Source organism: Aristolochia californica, unplaced genomic scaffold (assembly GCF_029961685.1).
Source record: "Aristolochia californica isolate CCGP_79_NKW_82.1479 unplaced genomic scaffold, dmAriCali1.0.hap1 SCAF_8, whole genome shotgun sequence".
NCBI classification, from domain to species: domain Eukaryota; kingdom Viridiplantae; phylum Streptophyta; class Magnoliopsida; order Piperales; family Aristolochiaceae; genus Aristolochia; species Aristolochia californica.
Window position 1 is genome coordinate 23,286,172 of NW_027182279.1, and position 18,139 is coordinate 23,304,310.

At 43.7% G+C, this 18,139-nt stretch overlaps 1 non-coding gene across 1 annotated transcript; it reads right to left on the reverse strand.

The window, feature by feature from the left end:
* Positions 1–17,699: 17,699 nt before the first annotated feature.
* Positions 17,700–17,806, reverse strand: LOC137939600 (small nucleolar RNA R71). The gene has a single exon (XR_011109981.1). It is a non-coding gene; the product is annotated as a small nucleolar RNA R71 (small nucleolar RNA).
* Positions 17,807–18,139: the final 333 nt, after the last annotated feature.

Consider the following 18,139-nt stretch of genomic DNA (forward strand, 5'->3'; position numbering starts at 1 on the left):
GGAAGACCAAACTCACACAAAGGTAGCACAAGAAGCAAAGGGGAACACATCAGCCATGCAAAACAATGCAAGGATGACGACCACCTCATCCACACAAAGAGGGATGACCCTATGCATCGTTCTAGACAAATCCATCCATAATATCTCTTGTATGCAGGTCCCATTGCAACCTTCCAAAGCTACTCAAGGATCTCCAACAAATCATGGTCAATCTACCCAAATCATTCAAGGAGAGAAAATTAATTTTTTTCATTCATTCACTCTATTAAAGGAAGATGATCAAGGCCAAATAAATCAATTACAAGAAGAAAATCAAGATTTAAAATTAATGGGAGAAGAAAGGAATGATTAAACACTAATTTATATTTGATTAATGTAATTTTTTCTAGATACCTAGATGCCACTTACTGACATGACATCCTTGAGATTTTATTTGTTATGGTTCCGAACCATGGACCTCATGACTCGGCTAAGAGAGGGATCGTTAGAGGATCTGGGGTTAACCCAGAGCGACCTGATTTACCTGGGCGACCAATGTTGACGAGAAGAAGATGGAAGAAGAAAGTGAATGAAGATGAGATGATCAGGCTCGTCGAGGGGAGACTGTACCCTTGGGTTCGTCAAGGAGAACACCGATCCTAGGGTTCTATGACGGAGAACGCCGATCCTTTTTTGAATGAATTGAGACTTCATTCATTTTCGTGAGCCCTTTTAGAGGCAACCACGCCAAGGAAATCTGAATTGACGTTTTACAAAAATGCCATCGTTGGCTATAACGTCATACCCCTTAAGTAAGCAAGAAAAATTATAAATCCTAAAGTACTTGGATGTGCCTTTCTCCACTGAGTTACCAACTCATCCGCGTCGTCTCTGGATGACTCGTCCGGCTATTGAGTCCACAACATCACTCCCTCCTTGGAGAAAGAGCTTGTCCTCAAGCTCGAAGGTAGGATAAACTTGTTGAAACACTTCCACATCCTCCCAGGTGGTCTCAGTTGCATCGGTATGTGTCCACTGAACGAGGACTTCCCACCCATTTTGGTTCTGTCTAGTACTCAAAATAGTGGCTGGAGTGAGAATAATGTGCCCGTCTATTGTGGAGTCAATAGCACACAGAGTCACACAATGAAGGAGGCAATAACTCACTGAGTCCATTAGTTATATTATATTGCTTTAAGTAGGATTTATTTCTTATATTGTAATAAGTATGGTCGTAGGGGCAATATTGTGATTATTGTAGCCCTAAAACACTATGACGTGAACTATATATAAGGTTAATGAAAGAGAGAGCCAAGCATTGAGAATTAGAGTAACCCTAGCGTAAACAGGATTGGGATCACCTTCTTGATCTCGAGGTTAGAGTTTTCCTCAAAAACCAATGTATCCCTTCATCCTCCATTGATCATCCCTACCTTCCGTCTTCCATTAATCCCATACCGAGTAAGAGAGTGAGCTTCCTGCCCCTTTTCCGAGTCCAAAGAGAGGTTCCAGTTCTCTTCCCATCAACCCAACAAAGTGGAGGTTCTATACCCCTCTTGACGAGCTAGAAGTGAAGGAGTTGCTTGTTGTGGACTCAATAGCACACTGAGTCACACAACGAAGGATGCAACAACAACTCACTCAATAGGATTTATTTCTTATATTACTTTGAGTAGGATTTATTTCTTATATTGTTTTAAGTAGGAGTTATTTCTAATTACTTTTATATGTAGGGGCATTATGGGGAATTATTGTAACCCTAAACCTAAAACTCCATGACATGATCTATTTAAAGGAAAGAATGAATGAAATAGTTATGCTTTGGGATTTTAGAATAACCTAGTGTAAACAGGCTGAGATCACCTCTTGATCTCGAGTTTAGGGTTTACTCCAAAAATCCAACCAATCCTTCTGTTATGGACTCAATAAGACTGAGTCATCTACTTTACTTTTATTATTTATGTTGCTTTTAATTTTGAATTTTATTGATTTGTAATAAGACTTAAAGGTAGGGTAGAATTGGGTTTTATAACCCTAACCTATGTTGATGTTAATTACCCTATTTAAGGGGTAAGGATTGAGAAATAAAGCAAGTTCGGAATTAGCATAAACTAGGGTAAATTAGGTTCCTTCTAGGCTCTCTATTCTAGGGTTCTTGGTGTGAACTCTCTTGGGGGTTTGCTGCATCCATTGGGGAGTCTTTGAGGAGATCTTGGAAGGAAAAGGAGGAGGAATCAGCCTTCTCTTCCATGCTGCAATAGTCATCCATCTCTTCCACGAACCAGCAGTGAGGGAAGGAGGATTTGGTTGAGTCTTAGCATCAAGAAAGGGATTTTCGAGTTGCTGAATTGAAGGAGGTCTTCAAGAGGTATTTTTATCTATCTTTTCCGAGTTTAGAAGAGCTAGAGACTACCCTCTTTACATTCAACATTGGTAGTTGCATGAATTCAGAAACCCTACTCATTGACGTGAGGTATAAAGTGGGGTTTCATAATTGGATCCTTAAAACAGTCTCTTGCTGGAATTGGTGCATTCATAATTAAGAAAAGGAAACTCCTTTTCAAGGGGAATGAATTCAGTAAAGGGAAAGGGGTTGTTCTTGAGTAATTACAGCAAGTAAAACCCTCTTCACATGAACCATAAAAGAGGGGTTTCATATCTGAGTGCTTAAACAGTCCTTTAACTTGCTGGTTGCATCTATAATTGAGAAAAGAAAAATCCTTTTCAATTATAACGTGTGAGGGAAGAAAAAGAGAGTTTCTTTTCACAAAAACGTGTTAAGAAACCCTCTAACAGTGCTGGATCCTTATTTGACTCGCCGAGTTACTAGATTCATGGCTAGGGACCATAACAACTTGGTATCAGAGCAGGGTAACCCGGTAGAGAGAAGCACCAATGAATACTTTGAATTGCTTGAAAGAAAATTTGATACTGTCCTAGAGAGGTTCTCAAAAATTGATATCGATATGGAGACCTTGAAGGGAAGGATGGATAGCATGGAGAATGGTCTAACTATTGGCAAGAAATTTGCTGCATTGGAGGAGAAGTTCACTCTCAGTTTGGAAACTTTGAAAGGAAGGATGGATAGCATGGAGACTGGTCTGAGCACTGGCAAGAACCCAATTCCGGGAGACCATTCGCAGATCAGAGGGGGAGATGAGTTTACTAGACACACGAGTTTCTCAGGTCAGCAAGGACCCTGCATTCCAGGGGGACACCTCAACCAGGGGGGAGGCACTGTACCTCTCATTCCAGATCAGAGAGGAGGGGACCATTCGTATAACAGAGGGGGAGATGAATTTCCGAGGCGCACGAGTTTCTTGGGACAACAAGGACCCTTCATTCCGGGGGGACACTTCTATCAGGGGGGAGGCATTGTTCCGAGGTATACTAAAATGGAATTTCCTACTTATAATGGGTCAGAAGACCCTTTGATATGGTTGTATCGATGTGAAAATTTTTTTAGCCATCAGCGAGTCCCAACCTATGACCGAGTCAACGTAGCTGCTTTCCATTTACTAGGGGAAGCACAACTTTGGTACCAGCTAGTTGAGGTTGATAGTGAGGTGGTAGATTGGGATGAATTTAAGCGACTGTGCTCTCTCCGTTTTGGTCCTCCGGCTTACAGTAACCCTTTGGGAGATTTGGTTTTATTACGCCAAACTGGGGCCGTGGAGCAATATCAAAAATTGTTCCAGGAAAAATTAGCACGAGCCAGCAATATGGTACAAGTGGATCAGCAAGTTGCGCTATTTACAGCAGGACTGACGGAGGCCTTAAAGCTTGAGGTGGAGCTCTATGCACCTGTTGACTTATCCAGCGCTATGAATATAGCTCGTGCTTTAGAACTATGACAGCAGGCACAACACAGACGACCTCCAGGGTCAGGGGAGCACATTCCTCCGAGAAACAACAAGGGTATTACTTTGACAGGGGATCCGAGATCTAGTCATCCTACAACTCCTTATATAAAAAAATTGACAAGTGCTGAGATGGCAGAATGACGGGCTAAGAATCTATGTTACAACTATGATGAACCATATCGGGTTGGGCATCAGTGCAAAAGATTGTTTTTGATCGATAAGGTTGAAGATGAGGATATCGAGGTGACAGAGGATATGATTGAGGAATAACCACCGGACATCTCCCTGCATGCCATTACTGGTCAGCAATCGGCCACAAATATGTAAAATGGGAGCGGCTCGACAACTTCCACCAGGTCTACCCAGCTTCCGAGCTTGAGGTCAAGCTCGATCTCCAAGGGGGGGCAGATGTTATGGACTCAATAAGACTGAGTCATCTACTTTACTTTTATTATTTATGTTGCTTTTAATTTCGAATTTTATTGATTTGTAATAAGACTTAAAGGTAGGGGTAGAATTGGGTTTTATAACCCTAACCTATGTTGATGTTAATTACCCTATTTAAGGGGTAAGGATTGAGAAATAAAGCAAGTTCGGAATTAGCATAAACTAGGGTAAATTAGGTTCCTTCTAGGCTCTCTATTCTAGGGTTCTTGGTGTGAACTCTCTTGGGGGTTTGCTGCATCCATTGGGGAGTCTTTGAGGAGATCTTGGAAGGAAAAGGAGGAGGAATCAGCCTTCTCTTCCATGCTGCAATAGTCATCCATCTCTTCCACGAACCAGCAGTGAGGGAAGGAGGATTTGGTTGCGTCTTAGCATCAAGAAAGGGATTTTCGAGTTGCTGAATTGAAGGTGGTCTTCAAGAGGTATTTTTATCTATCTTTTCCGAGTTTAGAAGAGCTAGAGACTGCCCTCTTTACAGTCTCTTGCTGGAATTGGTGCATTCATAATTAAGAAAAGGAAACTCCTTTTCAAGGGGAATGAATTCAGTAAAGGGAAAGGGGTTGTTCTTGAGTAATTATAGCAAGTAAAACCCTCTTCACATGAACCATAAAAGAGGGGTCTCATATCTGAGTGCTTAAACAGTCCTTTAACTTGCTGGTTGCATCTATAATTGAGAAAAGAAAACTCCTTTTCAATTATAACGTGTGAGGGAAGAAAAAGAGAGTTTCTGTTCACAAAAACGTGTTAAGAAACCCTCTAACAGTGCTGGATCCTTATTTGACTCGCCGAGTTACTAGATTCATGGCTAGGGACCATAACACCTTCACCCTCCATCCTCATCCAAATTCGTCCATCTTCATCCTTCATCATACATAATAGGAAGAGGAGCTTCCTGCCCCTTTTCCGAGCCCAAAGAAAGGGTCTCCCCTCCTTCTTAGCATCAACAATCAGCAAGGATTCGAACCCTCTTGACGAGCAGAAAAAGGAAGGATTTTTTGGTTCTCCACGTGAAGATCTGGTGCATCCCTTCCTAGCTTGGAAGCAGCACTGAAACCTAGCCTCAATGTCTACCAAGGTGAGCCAAGGGCTACACATAAGCTAGGGCTTCAATCCTAGCACGAGTAGCAACCAAATCAGGGTTGAAACCCTAATTTACGTGAGCAAGAAAAGGTACTTCTTCCATTATCTTTCCACCTGAATTACTTCCATTCTAGCTAGAACTTTAGCACTAGAGTGGGTTCATAAAAAGGGAGACTAATCACTCATGGAAGATTAGCCAAAGAAGGGATCTTTAACCCTCCTTATCGAGTCCAGCAACTCAATCCCAGTGCTGGATTCACAAATCCCATGCCGTGTTACTCGATCCATGACCCGGGACCATAACAACGTGGTATCAGAGTAGGGTAACATGGGTGATACTCTCAGCAATGAAGAAATCCAAATCAGGATACAAAAGATAGAAGATAACCTTGAAACAACACAACCAGTGTTGGGGAAGGTTTGTGGTTTGGAAGAAGAGATGAGCTGAGTCATCAACATGCTAACGGAGTTGAGGGCAGAGAGACATCAGAGTCCAGAGGTGAGAGAGGTTGCTCAACCATATCACATAAGAGGGGAGCAGTGGCCTGGGCACACTATTGTCCAAGGACCCCAGCATGGAGGCACAGTTCCAAGGTACACCAAGTTAGAGTTTTCCTCTTTCAATGGTTTAGTTGATCCCTTAATTTGGTTGCATAGATGTGAAATTTTTTTTTTGAACCAAGAGACTACTGAATGGGATAAGGTGCAACTAGCCTCTTTCCATATGACAGATGAAGCCATGTTATGGGTTACTCAAGTAGAGAAAGAGAGACCAGGGATGACTTGGGGAGAATTTAAAAATCTATGCACAGTTAGATTTGGCCCTCCCGCCAAAAGCAACCCCTTGAGGGAGTTCGTCCTATTGCAACAAACCAGTTCGGTGGAACAATACAAAAAACTGTTCCAGGAAATGTTGGCTCGTGCTGGTGAGAGGGTATTGGTTGACCAACAAGTCTCCCTATTCACAACGGGTCTCAATGAGTATCTACGGCTAGAGGTAGAACTCCTTATGCCTACAGATTTAGCTCATGCAATGAATATGGCCCGAGCAATGGAACAACGACAACAGTTGCAGCAACATAAGCCTGGTTGGTCGGGTGAGAGGAACACTTCCTCCACGTGGCAAGGGCGCCACTATACTTCATCTCAGGGGCATCTCTAGCAGCACCATCCAAACACACTCTGCCTACGACTCTGGTAGCCGATCCCCACCCTGGTAATCCCCTACCAAACTTTATAAAAAAATTAACGAGTGCAGAGATGGCAGAAAGGTGGTCCAAAAATTTATGTTATAACTGCAATGAGCAGTATCGGGTAGGGCACCAATGTAAACGATTGTTTTGGCTCAAGGTGGAGGATTCAGAGGATCCAGAGGAGCCAGAGGATATTATCGAGGAGGAACCACCGGAGATATCCTTGCATGCTATTACTAGACAGAAATCGCCTAATACAATGCAAGTCCGAGCTCATGTCATTGACCGAGAATTGGTGGGACTAGTGGACTTGGGGAGTACACACAATTTTTTGAGTTTGACAGCTGCACAACATCTCCAGCTCCAGATACACACTCATCCGACAGCCACCGTCTTAGTGGCCAATGGCGAGAAGGTCCCTAGCTATGGGATTAGTAAGGCGGTAACTTTTTGCATTGGCTCTACTTTGTTTAATGCTGATTTTTTTGTTATTCCCCTGGCGGGATTTGATATGGTATTAGGCATTAAATGGTTACAAACGTTGGGGCCCATTCTGTGGGACTTTTTGGCTTTAACCATGAGCTTTGATTTGGCCGGGAGTCGGGTGCTCTTACAAGGCTGTCAGGTGGACAAGACCCACCGCATGCACACTTTGTAGACACAGGAACAGCCTGACAGTACTAGTGATGGTCTGTTGAGGAGTTCTCTGACCTCTTCCAGGAGCCTTCGGGTTTACCTCCCCTGAGGCACCGTGACCACAGGATCTGTCTAAAACCAGGATATGAGGTAGTGGTCGTGCGACCGTACCGTTACCCACACCTTCAGAAGGACGAGATAGAGCGTCAGTGCCAGGAGATGTTGAAACAGGGTCTTATGCATCCCAGTCGCTCCCCATTCTCTTCACTCGTATTACTTGTGAAGAAACATGATGGGACATGGAGGTTCTACGTGGACTATCGGGAGTTGAACGTGCAGACAATAAAAGACAGTTCCGATTTTGGTAGTGGATGAGCTCCTGGATGAGTTACATGGGTTGTGGTTATTCACTAAACTCTAAACTCGACCTCCGTTCGGGATACCATCAGGTCCAGATGCACCCCTCTGATATCGAGAAGAAGGCATTTCGCACACACCATGGCCACTTTGAGTTTGTCGTCATGCCATTCGGGTTATCCAATGCATCCTCCACTTTTCAAGCTTTGATGAACGAGGTATTTAGCCCCTATCTTCAAAATTTTGTTCTTGTGTTTTTCGATGATATTCTTATATATAGCAAGTCGGTTGAGGAGCACTTGGCACACTTGAGGATTGTTTTCGACTTGTTACGAGCACATCAACTCTATTTGAAACATTCCAAGTGTTCTTTTGTGGCTTCACATGTGAGGTATCTGGAACACATTATCTTACATGAGGGGGTTACGGTGGATCCCAAGAAGATCCAATTTATTCACGAGTGGCCGCAGCCACAGTCTTGTTCTGCATTATGGGGTTTTTTGGGTCTTGCGGGCTACTACCGCAAATTTATTCAGAACTATGGACCGGTGGCAGCACCATTGAATTCCTTTATTTGGAATGAGGAGGCCACCAAGTCATTTGTGGCACTCAACACTCAAAGTTTCCCTCGTATCCGCTCCAGTTTTACAACTTCCCAACTTTGACTAATTGTTCGTAGTAGAGTACGACACTTCAGGCGTGGGCGTTAGGGCCGTTTTACAGCAGTTGGGCCATCCTATTGCATATTTTAGCAGACAGTTGGCAGTCCGTCATCACAAGCTGGCTGCCTATGAGCACGAATTAATTGGGTTGGCCAAGGTGGTCCAACATTGGAGGCCTTATCTCTGGGGCCGGGCTTTTCTCATACGCATGGATCACTACAGCCTTAAATTCCTATTAGAACAACATTTGACGACGTCGCCACAGCAGCATTGGATCAGTAAGTTGTTGGGGTTTGACTTCTAGGTGGAATATCGTGCGGGGAGATTAAATAAGGCGGTAGATGCCTTGTCACGGTGTTTTGAGGATTAGCAGTCGGTCTATTCAATCAACCAGCTAAGATTTCTCATCCTGGACTTGGTGAGAGATCCACATGGCACTGATTCTGAACTGCAGGAACTGAATTAGAAGATTTTAGAAGGGACACTGAATTCAAAGTGGTCCATCCAGGATTCACTTATTTATTACAAGCAGTGGCTTTTTCTTCCACCTGAGTCCGAGTTGATTCCAGCTATTCTCTTGGCCTACCATGACAGGACACACGAGGGGATACAGAAGACCTTGCACAAAATTCAAGCTGCTTTTTACTGGCAAGCCATGAAACCCTCTATTGCTACTTATGTAGGCAACTGTCAGGTCTGCCAGTGCAACAAAGCCGAGCACTTGAGTCCAGCCGGTCTTCTCCAGGCTCTGGCCCTTCCTACGCGGGTTTGGGCCGACATTTTGATGGATTTTGTGGAAGGTCTACCCCTGTCCTCAGGAAAATCCATACTTTTCGTGGTGGTTGATAGATTCTCCAAGTACGGACATTTTATACAGCTGGCTCATCCTTATACAGCAACACGGGTTGCTCAGACTTTCCTGGAGCAGATAGTCTGCTTACATGGCATTCCAGAATCCATTGTGAGTGACAGAGATGAGGTTTTCACGAGCACCTTTTGGCGGGAACTTTTTCGCTTGAGCGGGACTAAATTGAAGTTCTCCTCCGCCTATCATCCACAGGCAGACGGGCAGACAGAGGTGGTGAACCGCACCATCAAGTTGTATCTACGGTGCTTGGTGGGTGATCGTCCACGGTAATGGATTCAATGGCTTCCGTGGGCCGAATACTGTTACAACACTTCGTTCCACTCTGCCTTGTAATCCACTCCTTTTTGGGTTATATATGGCCGGGATCCACCTTGCATCTCTCGTACAACTCAGGGTCCACCCGCGTGGATGCGATTGATCGACACTCATGGACCGGGATCTGCTGCTACAGAATATCACAGAACGGCTACGATGAGCCCAAGCTCGGATGAAGGATGTCTACGACAAAGGCCACCGTGAGGTCTCTTTTGAGGTTGGGGAGTATGTGTGGCTACGGCTCTAGCCCTACCGTCAGCAGTCTCTTGCGGGACCTCCACGTCATAAGCTCTCTCCCAGATTTTTTGGGCCATTTCCCATTCTTCGACGCGTGGGGCCAGTCGCCTATAAGCTCAAATTACCGAACACGGCCAAAATTCTTGATGTGTTTCATGTCTCTCTTTTGAAGCCACATTCTGGGGCGTAGCCTAAATCCACTCCATTCTTACCACCGGTTGATAATGGTGAGGTTATTCTTAACCCAGCGACGGTGTTACATGCACGACTGACCAATGACCATTGGGAGATTCTCGTTCAGTAGACGGACACTGACCCCGACGCTGCAAAATGGGAACGTGTGGACATCTTCAAACAAGTCCACCCAGCTTTTGAGCTTGAGGACAAACTCTTTCTCCATGGGGAAGCAGATGTTGTGGACTCAATAGCACACCGAGTCACACAACGAAGGAGGCAACAACAACTCACTTAATAGGATTTATTTCTTATATTACTTTGAGTAGTATTTATTTCTTATATTTTTTTAAGTAGGAGTTATTTCTAATTACTTTTATATGTAGGGACATTATGGGGAATTATTGTAACCCTAAACCTAAAACTCCACGATGGGATCTATTTAAAGGAAAGAATGAATGAAATAGGTAAGCTTTGAGATTTTAGAATAACCTAGTGTAAACAGGCTGAGATCACCTATTGATCTCGATTTTAGGGTTTACTCCAAAAATCCAACCTATCCTTCACCCTCCATCCTCATCCAAATTCGTCCATCTTCATCCTTCATTATCCATAATAGGAAGAGGAGCTTCCTGCCCCTTTTCCGAGCCCAAAGAGAGGGTCTTCCCTCCTTCTCAGCATCAACAATCAACAAGGGTTCTAACCCTCTTGACGAACAGAAAAAGGAAGGATTTTTTGGTTCTCCACGTGAAGATCTGGTGCATCCCTTCCTAGCTTGGAAGCAGCACTAAAACCTAGCCTCAACGTCTACCAAGGTGTGCCAAGGGCTACACATAAGCTAGGGCTTCAATCCTAGCACAAGCAACAACCAAATCAGTGTTGAAACCCTGATTTACGTGAGCAAGAAAAGGTACTTCTTCCATTATCTTTCCACCTGAATTACTTCCATTCTATCTATAACTTTAGCACTAGAGTGGGTTCATAAAAGGGGAGACTGATCACTGGTGGAAGATTAGCCAAAGAAGGGATCTTTAACCCTCCTTACCGAGTCTAGCAACTCAGTACCAGTGCTGGATTCACAAATCCCACGCCGTGTTACTCGATCCATGACCCGGGACCGTAACAACTTGGTATCGGAGTAGGCTAACATGGGGGATACATTCAGAAATGAAGAACTTCAAACCAGGATGCAAAAGTTAGAGGATAGAATGGAGACAACACAACCAGTGTTGGGAAAAGTCTGTGGTTTGGAAATAGAGATGCAACAAAACAGAGAAGAGATGAGGCAAGTCATGAGCATGCTAACTGAGATGAGGGCCGAGAAGCAGCAGAGCCCAAAGACACGGGAGGTGACTCAACAGTATAACAGGAGAGGGGAGTAGTGGATTGGGTGCACTGCTATCCAAGGACCACAACATGGAGGCACAATCCCATGGTACACAAAGCTAGACTTTCCTACTTATAATGGTTCAGTAGATCCCTTACTTTGGTTGCATAGATGTGAGAAATGTTTTTTTAAATCAAGGGACTGCTGAATGGGATAAGGTGCAATTTGCCACTTTCCATATGTTAGATGAAGCCCTATTATGGGTTCACCAGGTGGAAAAAGTGAGACCAGGGATGGATTGGGGTGAATTTAAAAATTTATGCAAAATCAGATTTGGCCCTCCCACCCACAGCAACCTCCTGGGTGATTTGGTCCTATTGAGACAAACTAGCTCGATTGAACAATATCAAAAATAGTTTCAAGAAAAGTTGGCTCGTGCTGGGGGATCGGTACTGGTCGACCAGCAGGTCTCATTATTCACAACGGGTCTCATTGAATCTCTGAGGTTAGAGTTTGAACTTCTTTTCCCTCAGGATCTGGCTCGGGCAATGGAACAACGACAATGGTTGCAGCAACACAAGCTGGGTTGGCCTAGTGAAAGGAACACTTCCTCCACTTCGCAAGGGTACCGCCATAATTCATCTACAGTGACAAACCCTGCATTATCTTCCTCCAGACACACTCAGCATACGGCTCTGGTAGCCAATACCTGCCCTAGTAATTCCCCACCCCAATTTATAAAAAAATTATCAAGTGCAGAGATGGCCAAACGGAGGTCCAAGAATATATGCTACAACTGTGATGAACAGTACCGGGTGGGGCACCAATGTAAGAGGTTGTTTTGGCTCGAGGTGGAGGAATCAGATGATACAGAGGAGATAGAGGATATTATTGAGGAGGAACCCCCGGAGATTTCTTTGCATGCTATCACTGGGCAGAAATCTGCCAAAACGATGCAAGTCAGAGCTCAAGTCCTCGACCAGGAATTGGTGGGGCTAGTTGATTCGGGCAGTACACACAACTTTTTGAGTTCAATAGTCGTGCAACACCTTTAGTTACAAATCCTCCCTCATCCGATAGCCACCGTGTCTGTGGCCAATAGGGAGAAAGTCCTACCTATGGGATTAGTAAGGCGGTCCCTTTTTCCATTGGCTCTACTTTATTTAATGCTGAATTTTTTGTCATTCCCTTGGCTGGCTTTGATATGGTATTAGGCATTAAATGGTTGCAAACATTGGGGCCCATTTGTGGGACTTTTCGGCTTTAACTATGAGCTTTGTTTTGGCCGGTAGTCACGTGCTCTTGCAGGGCTATCATGTGGACAGGAGCCCCCGCATTCACACCATCCACACCCAAGAACCGCCTGGCTGCACTATGTTACGGTCCCAGATCTGACACAAGGATTCTTTGGGAAGATCAGGGGTCTGCCACGGGTTACGGGTCTTCCAGGCATTACCGTAGGGGTAGTAGGAAGACATGGGGAAGATGAAAACGAAAGATCAAGCCTAAGGGAAGCTTGAAAACCCTAGAGCTCGTTGAGGAGAACTCTAAGCCTCTTTATGCTAGATTTAACCTAATTCTTAATACTTCAATGCTTTTCCTTTTCTCATTACTCTTACCCCTTAAATAGGGTTCACCCTATTAGGGTTTAATAAAATATTACAGAAATATCCCTATGAATAAAATATTCCAAAAATATCCCTATTAATAAATAATTCCAAAAATACCCCTATGGCCTAAAACTGAAATAAAATAAAGTAAATTAAATAAAACAACTAAAATAATAATGTTATTGTGTGCATAACATTACACCCCCCTTGGAAGATGAGATTGTCCTCAAGCTCGGAAGTAGTGTCGGTACGGTGACGTCTCCACCGGTGCCGAAGTAGCATCTGCGATAGCTATGACCCCCCTTTAGGATGCCAAATATATATTGTTTTTTTGCCCGGTCTGAGTTAACCTGGGTTGACTCGGTTTAGGAACCCGGTCCGGTGCACGACCCCCCTTCTGGACACGATTTTTTTTTTTTTTTTGGCCCGATCCGAGTGAACCTGGGTTGACTCGGTTCAGGAACCCGGTTCGGCGCACGACTCAGCTTCGTGCACTGATGAAATTTTCCAAACTTAGGAAAATTTGAATTGAACCATCTTTTTCCTCCTTCGGTGGAAATTTTGTCGACGATTCTTCGGAAATCGAAATCCGGCGTTATCCTCCTGTCGATCCCGAGCATAGTGGCCATCGGTAAGTGCCAAAACCTTGTCGATAGTTGCTCCTTCCCTCAGGGCGCCGACGAAGGCGGGCGACAGTCGTCTTCCATCCACACGGCTTCGAACAGGGTGGAAAGTTCGTGGTCGAACAACATACAGGGGATCCAGAAAATTAAATCCCACAGCTGCAATTTGAAGATCCACATCCGCACAGGTATTGTGCTCATCCACAGAAACACAAAGCCCCTCAAAAAAAAAAAATTTCCGATACACTTTTCCCCCCCAATTTGGAACAATGGTTTGCTCTGTTCTGCCGAGAGGTGGATTGAGTGTGGGAGGTGGTGACCGGAAGTCGAATCCCACCAGAGTTGTGTATGACGGCGCTGACGGAGTAGCCTTCGTGTCCTGTGGTGAAGAGCAGCCGTTTTGGGCATCGCCGCCTGGTAATTTTTCGAGACCGAGGGCTCTCGAAAACACACCCCTGTCGAAAGAATCGCCGGAAGACACTGAGCTGGCCGTGGGGAGGGGTTTTGGGAGGTGGAACCCCCACCCTTGATTACCGATGGGAGCGAGGCATAATATCCTTCCGAGATCCTATAAATTGAGGTCCCGCCGGGAGATTGCGGAAATGTGGAGGCCAAAATCGGCTGTGATTTCGTAGGTGCGATTTCGAAAATGATGAGGTCAAAATCGACGCCCCTTTTTGTTAAAAAAAATAGTGTCCGCCTCTTCAACATGGATTTTTTCCGGTAACGATGATGAAATTTTTGATTTTTCCAGCCCTTGGCCTGTTGCCCCATCCAAGATAGCTTCTGGTACTTCATGTTGGTCGGAGATTTGAGGTCGTGTGACCTGTTTTGCTGCAATAACGAGTTCCTCCCTTGTATAACGTTCAATGGAAGTATCTAACCATGCGCGTATTTCTTCCAATTCCTTACCCATAGCCATCCATCTTTCTTGAGATATAGAATAACCCATTGTGTTCCTGCTCTGATACCAGTTGTTACGGTCCCGGATCTGATATCGCAAATCTTTCTGCCACAGGTTACTGGTCTTCCAGGCATTACCGTAGGGGTAGTAGGAAGACATGGGGAAGACAAAAATGAAGATCAAGCCAAAGGGAAGCTTGAAAACCCTAGAGCTCGTTGAGGAGAACTCTAAGCCTCTTTACTCTAGATTTAACCTAATTCTTAATACTTCAATGCTTGCTTTTCTCATTACTCTTACCCCTCAAATAGGGTTCACCCTGTTAGGGTTTAATAAAATATTACAGAAATATCCCTATGAATAAAATATTCCAAAAATATCCCTATTAATAAATAATTCCAAAAATACACCTATGGCCAAAAACTGAAATAAAATAAAGTAAATTAAATAAAACAACTAAAATAATAATTTTATTGCGTGCATAACACACTATTGATGGGTTGGTTGAGGAGTTCTCCGACCTCTTCCATGAGCATTCGGGATTGCCTCCCTTGAGGCACTGTGACCACTAGAATTTTTTAAAACCAGATTCTGACATGGTGGTCGTGCATCCGTACCGCTATCCCCACCTTCAGAAGGAAGGATGAGATCGAGCGACAATGTCAGGAGATGTTACACTAGGGTCTTATTTGTTACAGTCGATCCCTGTTCTCTTCACCCGTCTTACTTGTGAAGAAACATGTTGGGACATGGAGGTTTTTTGTTGATTACCATTGCATGGGTCGTGGTTATTTTCTAAATTGGACCTATGATCGGGATATCATCAGGTTCAGATGCACCCCTTCGATATCGAGAAGACAACATTTTGCACACATCATTTCAACTTTGAGTTCGTCGTCATGCCGTTCGGGTTATCAAATGCACCCTCCACTTTTCAAGCTCTTATGAATGAGGTATTTAGCCCCTATCTTCGAAAATTTGTTCTTGTGTTTTTCGATGATATTCTCATATGTAGCAAGTCCGAAGAGGAGCATTTAGAGCATTTAAGGATTGTTTTTGAATTGTTACGAGCACATCAGATCTATTTAAAACAATACAAATGTTCTTTTGCAGCTTCACATGTGGCTTATCTTAGTCACATTGTCTCACATGCGGGGGTCACGGTTGATCCCGAGAAGATTCAGGTTATTCATGATTTGGCCACAACCACAGTCTTGTTCTGCTTTACGGGGTTTTGTGGGTCTTGCAGGTTATTACCACAAATTTATTCAGAATTATGGGCCCTTGTGATAGATGCCATATTCTGACATGAGAAGTAGGTTAATTATAATAGAATAACCTTTATAATTGTGTTATAGGTGGTTATTTATCGGTTTTCAAATGAAATGAGCATTTATTGAATTTGGCATTAATCATTGTCGATATTGCATATTTTTCTCTCCTGAATTATATTTCATTGTTTTTAAGGTTTATTTCTTCCTGAAATGCTTTTTATAGATTCAATTATGGACTTTCAGGAGAATTTTGGTGGAGAAGGAGATATTTACCAAAATGCCCTTAGTGAAATGGAGGTGATTTTTAGGTCAAATCGTTTCAAAATAAAGAAGAGGGTATTAAAGGGAAGGAGAGCATCAAACGAGGGGGAGGACAGCGTCAAGAGAAAATGGAGACCAAAACAGAGGGTTGGGACCGAAAACAGGGGAGGATCCGAGAGGAGTTCCCCACCGTCGTCCACCGCCGTCCACCGCCGTCCAGCAACCGAGAACAAACCCGAGGAGAGCTCGAGAGAGTCTCCGTCAAGGTGAGTTCGACAGTCATCGCTCGCCAGGCCGAGAAGTGATCCGAGAGGGCTTCTCCGGTGCCACTTCCGCTTTCCGACTATCCTCCGGCGTCTATTACATATTTCCGATCAGTCCCGGAGCTATTCCGACCAGTCTCAGAGCTATTCCGACTCCAACCGAGACTCGAGAGAGCTGGTTAGAGAACGTCAGCTCTGTTTCATTCTTTGCCGGACGTTACCTCTGTCCATCGGCTTCCAACCTTCGTCGCCGGCGTCGTCTCTACCTCCGGCCACTCACTCTTGCCAACCCGAAGCCATTGATTTCGGGAAATTGCAGCACCCGTGAGAACGAGTTGCTGACCGAGCGAGAGGAAGGAGAAGGGGAGTAATTCGTCATTTTTGAATTTAATTTTTTATATAGTTTGAACTTAGGTTTTGAATGTTTATTGAATCTGATTTGATAATTAATGTTTATGGAATATTTGTTTTCCGGATATTTGATTAAATTAGCTAATTAGGGTAGAATTATAATTGAGGTTGGATTTTGGTATTTTAATCCGATTTCTGTCTTTCACTCTATGCGTCCGAGAGGGGCTAGATGCAAGGATTGAAAAATCAGATCTGTGGTTACGGAGAGAGGCACGAATCACCGTAAAATCCAGAGTTGACGTTTCCTATTGTGTAGGTAGTTAACCAGATGATTGCTTGATAATTTAGGATATAATTAGTGTTTAGTTAATATTAATTCATCATATTTGGTTAGGCTAGTTGACTGAAGAATACACAAAATTCAGTCCTCCCTGTGGATATGACCCTCGCTTCCCGCTAAATTACATGAACGATTCTTACGCTTGCAAGGTATTAAAGCCGATGTAACTAAATTCTACATCAAGTTTTTGGTGCCGTTGCCGGGGAGGCACGTATTAAGTGTATATCTTTGTTCTCCATAGTCTTAGGTTAGATTTATTTTTATTTTATTTTATTTATTTTATTTATTTTATTTTTATTATTATTTTTTTTGCTTTCATAATTTTAGCTTGGTGATTTTTTATGGAATTATTTTTATTTCTTCTAGTTAGTTCATATTTTTAGTAGTGAGTTTGTTAGCTTAATTTGATAGTTCGTTTTGTTTCTTTTTGTGTTTTTATGCACGGGCGCCGCTCCCTAGGTGGACCATTAACTCCCTTTGTTGAAGAGGTAGAACATATTTGTAGGAAAACACCCGAAGTCAAGTTAGGAGCTACCATGGCCAATCAGGGCGAACCATTACAGTTACCTGCAGCAGGTGACCATAGAGCCCTGAGGGATTATTTGATCCCATCCCACTTCGCATCACCTTCTTGCATTATATTGCCACTCACTACTGCCGCCAGTTATGAGTTGAAACCGGGTGTGATCCAACTCCTCCCTACATTCTATGGGTTGGAGAAGGAGGACCCATATTACCACATCAAAGAATTCTTAGATATTTGTGCAACTTTTAAATTCCAGAATTTCTCAGATGACTCTATCCGGTTAAGACTTTTTCCATTTTCACTTAAGGATAAGGCCAAGTCTTGGCTTAATTCCTTGGAGGTGGGCAGCATTACTTCATGGGACACATTAGTCACAAAATTCTTATCCAAGTACTTTCCCATTCAGAGAACTACAACCCTCAGGAGATAAATCTCCAACTTTATGCAGCAGGAGGGTGAACACTTTTATGAGGTTTGGGAGAAATGGAAGGATTTGATCCGTAGGTGTCCGCATCATGGGTTTGAGAAATGGCATTTAGTGCAATACTTTTATCAAGGACTTACACCCCAGGTTAGATCCATGGTAGATGCAACGAGTGGTGGGAGTTTGATGGGTAAGAGTGCTAGTGAGGCGTGGGACTTCTTTGAAACGTTGAGTGATCAATCTCAGCAATGGGGTTCGTCATTTAATGTTGATAGGAGATCCCACGAAGCCAAAAGATGGGGTCTCTACGAGGTTAGTGAAACACCCATGCTCATGGCCAAGATTGAGGGGTTGACTAGAAAAATTGATGCCCTTATGGTGTCCAAGAGTTCACCTGCTCCTAACCCATCTACTGTTTGTGCCATATGCTC